Here is an 8,830-nt window from a genome sequence, read left to right as displayed (position 1 = left end):
CGTTCCTTGTCCCAGCTTCTGCCAACCTAGCAGTTTGAAAGCACGTAAAAATGCAAGTAGAAAACTTCAAGTTAATATTTGGTTTTGAGGCCATTTCAAAATTTATCTGCCTGCAGTTAATAAAACTCTATTGCCTGAATATACAGCTTTAAGTAAAGAGGCTTTTATTTTGAAGTTTAAGGCTTGGCAAAACTTTCAGTGAGTAAACATTGTAACAAGACCATTCAGCAGATTCATCACCATTTAACTTCCAAATAAGCAAGGTTAATGAAGGAGTAAAATTCTTCTGTTGTGAAACCAAAAACAAATGATAAGCAATCTCTTTTGTTTTGAATTCTTGTGAGGATTAGTAAAAAGTGTTCGTTATTACCGGAGAAACCAGCCTGCTCGGCGCCATTTTAGAAGCCTCTGAGTAAATAATTTTTCGGAGGAGAAAAAGAAAAGAAGCTAAAATGTTGATAAACAATTATTGTCCACGCAGTAAACGGATTCAGCTCGTGATAAGAATAAATCAAACAAAACTTTGAGCAGAGTGGGAGAGACCTACTTTGTCCTGCACAAGGCAGTTTGAAGTTCCCAGCACGGACAGCCGTTCTGCCTTGGGCTAGCCCCCCTTTCCTTGCAAGCACAAAAGCTGCAAAAATCGAAGAGCATTTGCCAGCAAAACAGTTTCTTCTTTCCTTCTTGCCTGAAGGATAAGAAAACCTGATAAGACGTCAGATGGAAGATCCTCTAAACAGGTACGTAGCCAGGAATTCGGAGGCAGCTGATTTTTTGCAGCCTCCACCAGTAGGCTCCTCCCAGGATGCTGAGAAGGCCTTTGATCGAGTTAACTGGCAATTTCTGCTGAAGATACTGCAAAAAATGCAGATAGGAGATAATTTTTTACAGTCAATTAAAGCAATATACCAACAGCAAAAAGCACAAATTATAGTCAATTAAAATGGAAGATAAGTTTAGAGATAATAGAGAGGTGGTAAAGCAGGAGAGAAAAGAGGAAATAAAAGAAATGAAAGAAGAAATTAAAAGTGAAATAAAAGGACTTAAACAGGAGCTGTATGAGAAATTTGATGCTAAGGTTGATAAAATTAGAGACGACATGCTGAGTCTTGTAACTGTATTAACAGAACATATTTCTGGAGTGGAAGATACTCTAGAGGTTCTTAATGATGCCAATGCTAATTTGACATTGAAAACAGAGGTGGTGGAACAAAAAGTGGAAAATGCTGAAAAAGAAATTATTATGATACAGTACCGACAAATGGAGTTCGCATTAAGAGTAAGGGGGCTGCGTGAGGAGAAACAGGAGAACCTGAAACAGATCCTATCGGAAGCTTTTGACCGCCTGATGGGAAGACCAGGGACCAATCAAGTCTGGCAAATTGACAAAGCTTACCGCGTTAACTCCTGGCTGGCAAAGCAGAAGCAGCTTCCTCGAGACATCGTTATATATTTTACTACAAGAGAGTTTAGAAATATGGTACTGCAAGCATCTTACAATACTAAGCTTCAAATTGGCGGTCAAGACCTGGCTGTTTTGAAAGAGATACCACCTCAAATGTTAAGAGCCAGGAGAGACTACGCTTTTTTGGTCGAAGAACTCAGAAATCGCCAGATACAGTATAGATGGGATGCACCATTTGGCATCATATTTACATTTGATAAGCAAAGGTACCGCCTCAACTCTGTATGGAAAGCCCGAGATTTTTATTATAATATATTGAAGGCCGGACACCCTGCACCATCTGGACCTAGAGAAAGACCACAAGAAGGACAGGATAGACAGCAAACTACACAACCACCAGACAAGATGGAGCATCTCTCTTCTCTAGAAGTGCAAGGTGCTATGGAACCAAGACCTAGCCGCATGACTACTAGACGTATGGAGAAACAAGCTAAAAAGCAACAGCATCAACAATCATCGGCCATCGATCAAGGATCTACAACAACAAATCTGGAAGTAATGGGAGGAGCTAGACCTAAGGTTAAACAGGCCGTGCAGGAAGCTCTAAAAATGCTTCAACCAACCAAAGATGACAACTAAGATTTTAACATGGAATGTCAACGGACTGAACTCTCCACAGAAGAGGAAGAAAATATTTCATTATCTCAAACAGTTTAAGAACGATGTAATTTGTTTGCAAGAAACTCATATCAAGTCAACTGATCAAAAATATTTGATCAACTCAAAACTTGGTCAACATTTTGCAGCTTCTGCTATGGAAAAGAAGAATGGTATAGTTGTATACTTAAGAAAAGATATGAAAGCTGAATTAATAGAAGCAGATCCCTTCGGAAGATATATTGCTTTAGACTTAATCTTAGAAGGGAAAAAGACATTACTTTTGGGAATTTATGCTCCCAATCAACAGCAAGATAGATTCTATAGAAATCTTCATGCTAAACTAGTACAGTGGGACTATAGTTCCTGTATACTATTGGGTGACTGGAATGGAGTGATAGACACTAAGAGAGATAAGAAGATTTCCCGCCTAAATACCAAGATGCGAGCAAAGTTACCCAAATCTTTCTTTGACATTATGGATGATTTTGAATTGAGAGATATTTGGCGAGAAAGAAATGCAGAGGAATGTGACTTCACTTTCTTCTCGGACAGGCATCAATCCCTCTCAAGGATTGATTTTATCCTAACCACTAATGATTTGCTTTCTAGGGTCAAGAAAACAAAGATTGCAGCTAGGGTCCTTTCGGACCATAACCCAGTTTGGATGGAGTTGGGAAGGGTAGTGCAGGCAAGAAGGTCTTGGAGATTGAATGAAAACTTATTTAGATATGAAAAGTATATTAATGATTGTAAAAAATTACTATCTGAATATTTTGTTTTGAATATGAATAAGGGTACATCTATGGAATTTGTATGGGACGCAAGCAAAGCGTACATGAGAGGAGTTTTGATGAATATAAATAAAACACATAGAAATAAGCAAGGGTTAAAACGAACAGAACTGGAAGAGGAAATTAAGAGAAAAGAGCTGGAGTTAACAATGAACCCAGACGATACAAAGGTTAAGGAAGCTATTAACATATTAAAATCTCAATTTGACATGTTGATCTCTGATCAGGTGGCTACTAATCTATTATATGCAAAACACAATACTTTTTGTAATGCAAACAAACCTGGCAGATGGTTAGCTTATCAGATTAGGAAAAAAAGGAAAACTCGAAATATATCTAAACTGATTTACAGAGGGAAGGAGGTGTTTCAACAGGAAGAGATTCAAAAGGCTTTCTGGGAATTTTTTACAGAACTGTATAAAGGGGATAAAATTAATGGTTTAGACATAGACAAATATTTAGACAAAGAGAAAATACCTTCAGTTAGAGAAGAACACAGGCAAAAATTGAATCAACCAATAACCTCGGGGGAAATCCTGCAGGTAATTAAGCAATTAAAGTCAGGGAAAGCATCAGGTACAGATGGCTTGACAGCGGTTTACTATAAAAACTTACAGTTAGAAATGGTAGAACCTCTTAGAGAATTATTTAATATGATTCAAACGGAAGGTAAAGTCCCTCCATCTTGGAAGACAGCGTTTATATCTTTGATACCCAAAGAAGATCAAGATACTACTCAACCCAAAAATTATAGACCTATTTCATTACTGAATGTAGATTATAAAATTTTTACTAAAATATTAGCAAATAGGTTAATGTTGGTCACTCAACAATTGATACATACGGACCAAACAGGTTTTATACAAGGGAGACAGATGAAAAGTAATGTTAGATTAATTATTAATGCATTAGAATATTTGGGAAAGAACAATCAGATCCCTGCTGCGTTTATATTTTTGGATGCTGAGAAGGCCTTTGATCGAGTTAACTGGCAATTTCTGTTGAAGATACTGCAAAAAGTGCAGATAGGAGATAATTTTTTACAGTCAATTAAAGCAATATACCAACAGCAAACAGCACAAATCATAGTCAATGGAAGTCTAACAGACTCTTTTCAAATTGGAAAAGGTACAAGACAGGGCTGTCCTTTGTCCCCATTATTGTTTATTATAACTTTGGAAGTATTGTTGAATAAAATACGGGGCTTGGATGGTTTAAAAGGGATCAAGATTAGGCAGCAAGAATATAGAGTCCGCGCTTTTGCGGATGATTTGGTCATAATATTGGAACAACCGCAGGAATCCAGTATGGTTTTAATGAATATGATTAATCAATATGGTAAAGTGTCAGGCTTTAAAATAAACTTAGGAAAAACCAAAATATTAGCTATAAATATGAATATTAAACAAAAGGAAGAATTAGGAGTGATGCTAGGATGTGAGGTAGTTAAAAAAGTCAAATATCTTGGAGTTAACATTTTAACTTCAAATGGGAAATTATATAAGCATAATTATGAACCACTTTGGCATAGCATACAGACAGAGATGAAAAAATGGGAGAAATTGCACTTATCTTTGCTGGGTAGGATAGCGGCAGTGAAAATGAACATTTTACCAAAATTTTTATTTCTCTTCCAAATGTTACCTATACTTAAAAAAGATGCGAACCTTTTAGAATGGCAGAAGGGTATCAACAAATTTGTGTGGGCAGGAAAGAAGCCGAGGGTAAAGATGAAAATAATGCAAGATGTACGTGAGAGAGGAGGATTGAAACTACCTAATTTAAAACTATATTATGATGCAGTGGCATTATCTGTAATTAGTGATTGGATTCACTTAACCAATGATAGAATATTGAACATTGAGGGACACGATCTGGTATTTGGTTGGCATGCTTACCTGTTATTCAACAAAAAATTGGATAAGAACTTTAAAAGTCATATTTTAAGAAATGCTTTATTGCGGGTCTGGAAGAAATATCAATATAAATTAAATGACAAGATACCCATGTGGGCAATTCCTAGACACGCAATTGAAAATATGAATACAGCACAAAAACAGGACAGAACTACCTACAGACAGCTTCTTACCTCGGAAAGGGGGGTATTACAATTAAAATCTTTAGAGGTATTAAAAGAGGAGAAGGTAGTTCAAACATGGTTCCAGTATGGGCAATTACAGGCTAGGTGGAAAATAGATCAAAAAATTGGTTTTATTCAAGTTGAGGATAATCTGTTTAAACAAATAAGAGATCAAAGCTTAATGCATATAAAGAGGATATATAATGTATTAATACAGATGGATTCGGAAACAGAATTAGTTAAAGATTGTATGATAAAATGGGCTCAAAATATTGAGGAACCAATAATGTTGGATACATGGGAAAGAATCTGGGTAAGAAATGTGAAATTTACACAAGCTCAAAATCTGAGAGAAAATTTTTACAAGATGCTCTATAGATGGCATTTAGATCCTAAAAAGTTGGCTTCTATGTATCCGAATGTACAGCCTAAATGTTGGAGGTGTGGTTCTCTCGATGCTACATACTATCATATATGGTGGACCTGCCAAAAGGTTAAGGCATTTTGGATAAAAATATGGTGGGTCATGCAAAATGTTTTTAAAAGAAGGATAAAGTTTAGTCCTCAGTTATTTTTACTAGGTATATGTACTGACTTTACAGTGGTAGAGACCAATTTGATTCTGCACCTGATAACTGCAGCAAGACTGTTGGTGGCGCAATATTGGAAGAAGGAAGACTTGCCTACAATCCAAGAATGGACATTGAAAGTAACAAACTTAGCTGAAATGGCTAAAATATCGGCATATCTCAAAGATCATTCAAATGAGAGATATAAACGAGACTGGAAAAAATGGATTGATTATATACAAAATAAATACGGGACTAAGAAATTCCAGTTAGCCTATGCTTAAGATCAGAAATGATTTAAACTGTTAAAAGTCAGTTCAGTAAGAAGAAGCTAAGGTCAATCTAGAATGTCATTAATTTCTTTATTTCTTTTTTCTCAATAGATTTTAGACTGTGTTAGTTAAAAATCTATACCGTGTACGGGTTCTGGGAAGTCGGGGGGGGGAAGGAGGAGGGGGGGTGGGGGGGTGGAGGGAGGGAGGGGTACACACAACAAAAAAATTGTACTTCAATGTCTTAATGATTGACAAATGATGACATATTTGGGTTTTTTTTAAAGAAAAAATAAAAAGTTCTGTTTTAAAAAATGCAAGTAGAAAAATAGGGACCAGTTTTGGTGGGAAGGTAACAGCGTTCCATGCGCCTTTGGAGTTTAATCATGCCAGCCACATGACCAGGAGCTTCGGTTGGTGATAAGTGCAGGCAGGAATATTTACTGCTTAGGAGTCATATTCTCTTGGGAAGGAAAAAAAAATATTCCAATGTGAGGGAAGCAATAGCTCAGTGGCTAAGATGCTGAGCTTGTTGATCAGAAAGGCCAGGAGTTTGGTAGTTCGAATCCCTAGTACTGCGTAATGGAGTGAGCTCCCATTACTTGTCCCAGCTTCTGCCAAACTAGCAGTTCCAAAGCACATTATAAAAAATGCAAGTAGAAAAATAGGGACCACCTTTGGTGGGAAGGTAACAGCGTTCCGGGTGCCTTCGGTGTTTAGTCATGCCGGCCACATGACCATGGAGACGTCTTCGGACAGCGCTGGCTCTTCGGCTTTGAAATGGAGATGAGTGCTGCCCCCTAGAGTCGGGAACGACGAGCACATATGTACGAGGGAAATCTTTACCTTACTTTAAGTTGTTTTTGATAGTTCCCTGTATTAGTTTTGGGTTTCTTCCCTTCAAAACAATTTGCAGGCTAGACATTAAAAAGAAAAAAGAAAAATGTAACCAGTCAAGACACGGGTTGTTCTCGCCTTGGGGCGACCACTGAGTCCAAAATTTCTGTCGTTAAGTGAGACATGTGTTAAGTGAATTTTGCCCCATTTTACAGCCCTCCTTGCCTCGGTTGTTAAGTGGATCACCACAGTTGATACATTGGTAACCTGGTTCTTAAGTGAATCTGGCCTCCCCTGTGGGAAGTTATCACCCAGCCCTCTCCCAGAAAAATGAAATATCCAAGGAAATATTGAAAAGGCAGAATATTTCTCTGGATGTGAAAAGAAAGAAACATGTTTTAAAAGACAGAATAGCTGCCTGTAGCTTCCTGCCCATCCCCAGTTAATGGGCCATTGAGATGGCCAGGCTAGCCCACTTTACATAATAAAGACTTCACCAGCAGCTACAGAAAGGCATGATAATCTACTCAACTGACCACAAGGCATCTGAGAACTGATCACAGCCTAGAGAGTAGCCCCTGCATGGCACCATGGGAGTCTGACAACCAATCAGAATACATTTCTTACACAGGAACAGGAAACAGAGAGGTGGGACTGAAGAGGGTATAAAAGGCCTAGCCAAGCCAAGCCTATAAAAAGCCTTCACATCTTCTCCACCAACCTTGAAGCATGTGATCACCTTTTCTGTTCAGGACTCAAGCCATGTGGCCCTGTCCAACAATAAACCATCTTTCCAAGCAGCCTCCATGTCTCCAGTGTCTTTTTCCCCACTTGGAGCTGAACCCAGAAGGACATTTCTTTCAACACCCCATTGACTTTGCTTGTCAGAAAGTCGCAAAAAGGGGATCACAACACCCCCGGGACACTGCAACGGTCATAAATATGAATCCTTTGCCAAGCATCTGAATTTTGGTTGCACGACCGTGGGAAGGTTGCAATGGTCGTAACTACGAAAAACGGTCATAAGTCACTTCGAACGGTTGCTAAATGAACTGTTGCAAGTTAAGGACTAACCACAGCGCTTGTTTTAATTTCATATCAACCTTGGCTGATTTTACGATTGAATATTAATCCATAGATTTCGCTCGGATATTCAGACTTCTGCTTTTCAGCTCCTGCCATTTTTGCAAGACTTTTGATAATGTTTATTTCCCGAGTCCATAATGGTGTGGAACCTTTGACTAACGTACTCTTAAGACAGGGTTAACCAATCTTTCGGACCTCAGGGATCACTAAATTCATAATTTTAAATCCCGCGGACCACTAATATGATCTGCCTAATGACCGGCTGGATGGGCGTGGCAAAATGGTCATGTGACTGGGTGGGCGTGGCCAACTCAATGTTACTCACGTCGAGGTGAACCTCGATGGCCTCTACTCGCCCCTCCCCTCGCAGCCACTCCTCACCTGCCCGCCCGGGCTCCTTAGGGCCCCAACAGAAAGCAGTTGCGGGAGCTAAGCAGCCATCAGGAGAAAGAGTTGGCAAAAACAGCTCAGTTCAAATTGGATCTGACCGAGGAGGAAGCTCAGCAGAAACACCCCACTGAGGACTAGGAGCATAGGCTTTCCAAGCAGAGGGAAGACCTGTGGGAGTGCAAGGCCAGGTGCCGGCGCCTGGAGGCTCAACAGGCTGAGATGGCCAGCCTATTGCAGGCCATGTTGCAGTCCAGTGGTGGGATTCAGCCAGTTCGCACCGGTTGGTAACTTTCTAAGTAGTTCAGAGAACCGATTGTTGGAAGAAATCTCCTTTTGGTTTTTTCCCACTTTACAGGGCTAATCCTGTGAGGAAGGCAGGAAGGAAACATTCTGGTGTTGTTTCTAGCCTAATCTTTATTGCCTTGCTTACAGAAACTGCCTCTCCAGTTAACCCTTATTATATCATAACAGCTAAGGCGAAGCGCCCATCGACCTGAATGACGTTGAGTTGGCCAAGCCCATCCAGTCACATGACCACTGAGCCCCGCCTACCCAGATGGTCATTAGGGCAGAGAACTGGTTGTTAAATTATTTGAATCCCACCACTGATGCAGTCCCACTGGAATGAGCCCCCCCCCCCCAGCTCTTTGCCACCAGCGGTGCTTCCCTCCAGCCTTCGCCCAAAGCCCCCCACCAGGAGGCTGAAGCAGACCCCAAGTCGGAATTTCTGCCCCCCTCCG

Source organism: Thamnophis elegans, unplaced genomic scaffold (assembly GCF_009769535.1).
Source record: "Thamnophis elegans isolate rThaEle1 unplaced genomic scaffold, rThaEle1.pri scaffold_68_arrow_ctg1, whole genome shotgun sequence".
NCBI classification, from domain to species: domain Eukaryota; kingdom Metazoa; phylum Chordata; class Lepidosauria; order Squamata; family Colubridae; genus Thamnophis; species Thamnophis elegans.
Note: the sequence above shows the minus strand (reverse complement) of the source record.